Below are 6,556 nucleotides of genomic sequence, written 5' to 3'. Positions count from 1 at the left end.
AAATCTGCAATGTATAGGGTTCACAGATTGCAGGATCAGATCAAAAATCGATTGGGATTGTTAAATCAGGTTGTCTAAAGCTAGGTACACAATGTCAGATTTCTATTGGTCGGCACGACAATCAGACAATTTTTCGGGAAATTGTAGGCACCAATATCTGAGCTACACACTTTAAGATTTTTTTTCAGTTAGCAATTATCTGCCACATCACACTCCATTTGCATATACCCACCTACAAGGTGGATGACATAGTGACAGGAAAACATAGGAAATATGGGCAGATTATTGAGAATGCACACACACACACTGCTCAATATTGGGAGATTGTGGCAGATATTTTTGGTCTGGGCCGATAGATTGGAAAATTGATTGTTCAGGTTTGTGTGCAAGATTTTACAGAAATATTGACAAAACGATCATTTGTACACACTATACAATAAATCAGGCCGATGTCCCAATTATTGGCAAATCGGCCCAATAATTGCATAGTGTGCACCTAGCTTTACATGTTGGATTTCACAGATCAATTGGGGCTGTAGATTGCTAGTGTATGATAAAGGCCAGTACTGACGAAAGAGATGTGTGCTGAGCGATCTTAACACAGACCGCTCAGCACACATCTCTCCCCCCTGCTCAGCACAGCGCAATGTGCTGAGCGAGGGGGGACAACGACAGGAGCCGCTCACTTCACACAGCGCTGAAGTGAGTGACCCACTAGATTGAGCCTGCATGCAGGCTCAATCTAGCACCGGCGATAGCGATGCGCGGGGCCGCGCATCCCTATAGCTGGGGGGCATGCACACGACAGATCCGTGCTTAAAATCTAAGCAATCTAGCCAGATTGCTTAGATTTTAAGCACAAATCTCTCCGTGTGTACCCCCCTTAACATGCAAACTGTTTCTACTAAACTGATTAGTCTTTCAAGATTGGCAGAGCTGTACTTGCTGAAAATTATCTGCAAATCACTGATACATATCTGCAATGTATGGGCGCAGATTGGGGACTCTTTAAATCTGGGGGCAAAAGTCTCAGAATCTGCAAATAGTTTTTTTGTGATTGCTGATGTATGGGGCCCTTTATACAACAGTCAGAAATTGTAAATTCTACCAAATTAGATTCATGTAATTATATAACATCTATTCTTTCAAAATAGTCCAAGCCGCTTTAATTCTTGTATATCAAGTAAGGAAATTACAGTGGTAAATGCAACTCATAATAAAATGTATCTATTTCTCATAACATAATTGTTTTTGTTTGGCCTCTTTCACTGTCCAGACAACATTTGATAATTGATTTGCTATTCTAATTAAATTTGCAGTCAACACTGATAGCTACACTGTAAATCTATACACGTGAACATCATTTCCACAGAAAGTTGGTTTATTACCCTTTACAAAGAGCCTGGTGGTTACTACTGCCATTGTTCTACAATGTACTTATTGATTTGACTTTGAACATCACTGCAACCAGGATTTAAATAAATATTCACAAATAAGTTTAATTCTGTGGTGAAATGTGACAGCTCGTCAATATAAGATGAAAACAGATTTATTTATTTTTATTATGTTTCACAGTTAAAATCATTTTAATTATGTGCGTCAGTTTGGTTGGGAAATATTGTCTGATTTTCAGGTGTTTATAAGGACATGCAATCACTATTTACATGTGAGCCTGGTGCTCCTGCTTCACTGAGGTGGTGAGCTATCTGGATAGTACTGTAAATTGCACGGTTTCACACTGCTAATACTCAGAAACTCGTCTAATGCAGATCTTAAGAATACACATGTTCAGAGGTGTATCTTTTGCACCTGTTACAGGGCAGATGCAAATACATATTGGACCGGATGTAGGGGGTCATTCCGAGTTGTTCGCTCATTATTTTTTTGTCACAACGGAGCGAATAGTCGCTAATGCGCATACGCAATGTCCGCAGTGCGACTGCGCCAAGTAAATTTGCTATGCAGTTAGGAATTTTACTCACGGCATTACAAGGTTTTTTCTTCATTCTGGTGATCGTAATGTGATTGACAGGAAGTGGGTGTTTCTGGGCAGAAACTGGCCGTTTTATGGGAGTGTGTGAAAAAACGCTACCGTTTCTGGGAAAAACGCGGGAGTGGCTGGAGAAACGGAGGAGTGTCTGGGCGAACGCTGGGTGTGTTTGTGACGTCAAACCAGGAACGAAACTGACTGAACTGATTGCAGATGCCGAGTAAGTCTGGAGCTACTCAGAAACTGCTAAGAAGTGTCTATTCGCAATTCTGCTAATCTTTCGTTCGCAATTTTGATAAGCTAAGATTCACTCCCAGTAGGCGGCGGCTTAGCGTGTGCAAAGCTGCTAAAAGCAGCTTGCGAGCGAACAACTCGGAATGACCACCGTAATGCGACCCGAGTTTGGTGGCCATGCTGGATGCCGGATGAAATCGTGTGGCATTACATCCCACCCATTAATGATGTTAAACTGGTATAAACCAATTCAAATATGCTGCCCATGGGGAGTGTGTAATACAGAAATTCAGGATTTATTTTTACAGCATTTTACGCATGCCACATCAGCCCCAGAGTTTACAGCGGTAGAACTGAAAACCACAAGATTGACCTCAATTAACCTTGTGGTTTTCCAAAAACACGCTTCTATGGGACTCCCCCCCCCCTACCTCCCCATAGCAGCCGTATGGGAACCAATGATTGACAGCCCTGCTGCACTTAGCTGCACATACGTGACGCTTCCTGATTGGCTGGCGGGTTATCTTGTGACAAACGTCACGTGGAGGCTGGCATTCGGGAAAGGGAATTTATGTGTTTACACATAAATCCCCTACATTCACTGGATTCGGGTAATTTGTTTTATTGTTTTTTTAACCCCTGGATGCCTACATGGAATAAAAACGACCGATCTACACAGGAAATAGGTTAGGGTCTTTTTTGTTTTTTTACAGGTGTCGTGGATTACTTCTGAACAAGAGGGCAACAGGGGATATAGGTAAGTATGTGTGAGTGTGTGTGAATGTATCTGAGTGTGCAAATATGCTTTATTGAAGTTGTATTTTGCATGGTGTGCATGTCCTGTGTTTATTGTAATATTTATTTTACAGGGGGACTACAGGTACCAGCAGGTCCTTTAATGCCCCACATGATGGTACTTGCGGTTCTATAAGTACCAGCATGCGGAGTAGGCTTGCTGGGACCTGTAGTTCCAACCATAAAAAACAATATTCCATCTATTTTTTTACACGTTAATGCTATCAAATCGGCAACCACAGGTGCCGGGGATACCATTGCGCTTCAGCCCTGGCCTTCGGTGTCCTAGAGTGAGGGGGGCACCCCTTTATCAGGGTGGGCCCCCACTCCCCCAGGAATCCCCATCCAGGGATGACTTGTTGGGGGGGGGGGGGGGGGGGAGGGGAGTTTAATGCTACGGCCGCTGGGACCAATATAAATGTGTCCCCTGGCTGTGGCATTACCTCCCTGGCTAGTGGAGGCCAGTGCTGGTTTAAAAAAATGCGGGAGACCCCTATGTTTTTTGCTGTCCCCCATATTTTTGGAACCAGGACCGGTCCAAGAACCTGGTGCTGATTGTTAAAATATGGGGGGGGGCTCAATTTTTACATTGTATTTTTTCAACTAGGTTCGGCTGAAAGAGCCCGATGCTGGTTATGCTTTTTATGGGACGGGGAGGGGGTCCCACGTTATTTTTTTTTTTTTACTTTTTAACTCTTTGTTAACTTTTACACAGAAGCATGTGTGGATCTCACTGGTCTGTGCATGCTTCTGTTAAAACTCGCCTATAAAAAGCTGGTCTATTTATAGGCAAGTTTTTGGTCAGGTTTTTAAACTCGCACCCTATTACATTGGCAGTATTTGATGTTTTCCATACATCTGGATGCGACTTTGCTTTGTGCAAGTTGCGGGATTGTGAAAAACATGTGAGTTTGCATGTTCCCGCATCCTAAAACATTGATTGAGTTTTCAAAATGTGCAAGTTTAGCATATTTTGCAAACTCATACCCTATTACATTTGGCCCCTTATGTTTTTTTAATATAAAGTGCATTAAGCACTTTCAAGTATTCTGTTTATATAAATGCTGGATCACAGTTATCCTCTGGACTTGTCTGCGCTGAGGTTCCTGCTGCAACCAGGTGTGGTGAATATAATAGAAACCTGTCCTTGTCCCCGTAAAGAGTGGCTTACGCTGCCAGATAATATTGTTTTTAATTGGTAATTGTGACCATTTTTTTTAATCTCCTTTGGATAATATATTTGTGTGCACAATTATTACACCATGGAAGCTGCTTTTTTTTTTTTTTTTCAACATTCAATTTTTATTGAGTATGTGCAAAAACATTATTATGAGGGGGGGGGGGGTACAGAAAAAGAGAGGGACAACAAATGTAATTAAAAGTTAGGGTAGGGAAGACAGGACATCAACAGGCATCACATAAATAAAAACAGAGACGATATAACATAATTAATTCGAACATCAGGGTCCAAAGTTGGGGGTTCAGATTACAGGGGTAGAAGGTGGCCTCTGCATATTAGAGTTAGCGGGGGTGGGGTGAGGGCACCCTTACCTTCTGTGAAATGTACAATAAGTGCCACTGGAACCATTTCATGAGGGGGCTGTGGAATATGGGACCTCTCTAGTCTTCATTTTAAAATGAGTTTTGGATACAACTTTAGCAAATCTGGGAGGGGAAGGAGATTTCCAATGTTGAGCGATCGTGGTTCTAGCAGTGCTCGAGAACATAGTGGGCGGATTTGGGCACCATAATGGGGTTGCTTTTGATATTTTTGCAGTGCACAAATTTAAATCTGAGCGCTTGCGAGAAATCTGCATGAAGAGGCTTAGGAAAAGTGATGACAATCATATGAGATAAGCGCTGTGAGGTTTTAAATGGCTAACTAAAAATTAGTTTTATCTAGAAAAAGATCTGTGGAAACTGGAAGTGCCTAGTTTACTCCAGGTGATCATAATCAGTGACCTGTGGCAGGTGCTTGCATGTGTGTTTCTGCAGGTCTGATGTTTATTTGTGAGCATGCAGAGTGCAAACTAGCGGGATTTACACACTGCATGAGTCTCTCTATTACCACTTTCAGATTGCTAATGCCGGGTAGCACCTGGGAATTGGAAACGGGTCCTTCCCTGGTGCAACCCGGCATTGGACCCTGAGAACTGGCTTTAACATGCCGGGTTGGGTTGCCATTGGGGGCAGGGGCCGCGGCATCATAGGGGGTGGGTGCGGAGGTGGCGCTAGGAGATGCGCCGCCTCTCCCTATGCAGTGGACGGGTACCAAGTCACACTGCACCTGACCAGGTAATAGCCCGGGAATAACCCTTCTTTATTCCCGGGGTCAATTTGGGACTGACCCTTTCACACCACACATCGACCTGCGTCCCCCCGGCAATATACCGGGTTATTAGTGCGGTGTAAAAGGGGTATATGTCAGTAATGGCTGTTTGCCACAATTTACAAACCTATAGTAGCAGCAAGGGAAATGTGTGCGACGTTGCTTTACCTGTTCTTCTGTGCACTCAGTTCAGGAGCAGGCCCAGTGCAAGTAACGCCCCATAAACTAGTGTCTGTTCACCTCCGCATCAGCCACGCATCTACAATGCTCACAGTTACTACAGTAACAGAAGTTACATCACTTATTCGGTTAAGTGGATACACTAGCAGAAGCTTGATGACACCGAATTATTATCAATGCAGGCTGAAATGCTGCTTAGTAAATTCGGCTATGTATTTTCTAATGGATTTAATATAATGGTGTCATGTTTATTAGTAAGAAATAGGTGATGTTAAAAAACAAAACAAATATTTTGCATTGCTTTGTTAAATGTAACAGAGAAGTAATGTGATCAAATAACTCCTACTAAACCAGCATTCCTGGCTTTCTGGTGTCATATGTATGTGAATTAGATAGGAAAGGAAAAAAATTACTGTTGTCAAGAAATAAATCTGTAAGAAGTGAAAACCTGTGCTGTTTTGCGTATATACTGTATGTCTTATATTGAACATATAAATGTTATACAATTGTAACATTTTGGCAAAATCAGATACTGAATTTAATTTTGAGTGCTTATTAGCAATAAATTATTGTATTTCCGATTTTACTTATCATTTCGTCATCATAACCTTTTACTTTAAGCTGATGAGGAAGCTGCCCTCCAACCCAAAAAAATACATTAAAAATGCAGCCTTCTGAAGTGGAGAGAACTAGTGAAAGCTGGCATCTATGCTATAAGCTAAAATGATTTCTAAAGTAATAAAACGTACAATAATAATGTTTGAAAGATCAGTTCTATAAATGTACCTATGTTTTAGCTTGGAATTGGAGAGCTTGTCCACCATGATAATGAAGCCCAGTAGTAACATACTCTCTACAGACTTTATAACATAAAAGATGCTGGTATCATTGGCAGATAGGTTCTTATTGGGCAGAAAGAATGGTGCAAAAATGCTTGGGCCACCTGAAGACCCAGTTATTGCTGATAATGTCACACACACACACACACACACACACACACACACACACACACACACACACACACACAC

The sequence above is a fragment of the Pseudophryne corroboree genome, chromosome 7 (assembly GCF_028390025.1).
Source record: "Pseudophryne corroboree isolate aPseCor3 chromosome 7, aPseCor3.hap2, whole genome shotgun sequence".
NCBI lineage: Eukaryota > Metazoa > Chordata > Amphibia > Anura > Myobatrachidae > Pseudophryne > Pseudophryne corroboree.
The sequence above is the reverse complement of the archived record's forward strand: the minus strand, read 5'-3'. Positions refer to the sequence as shown.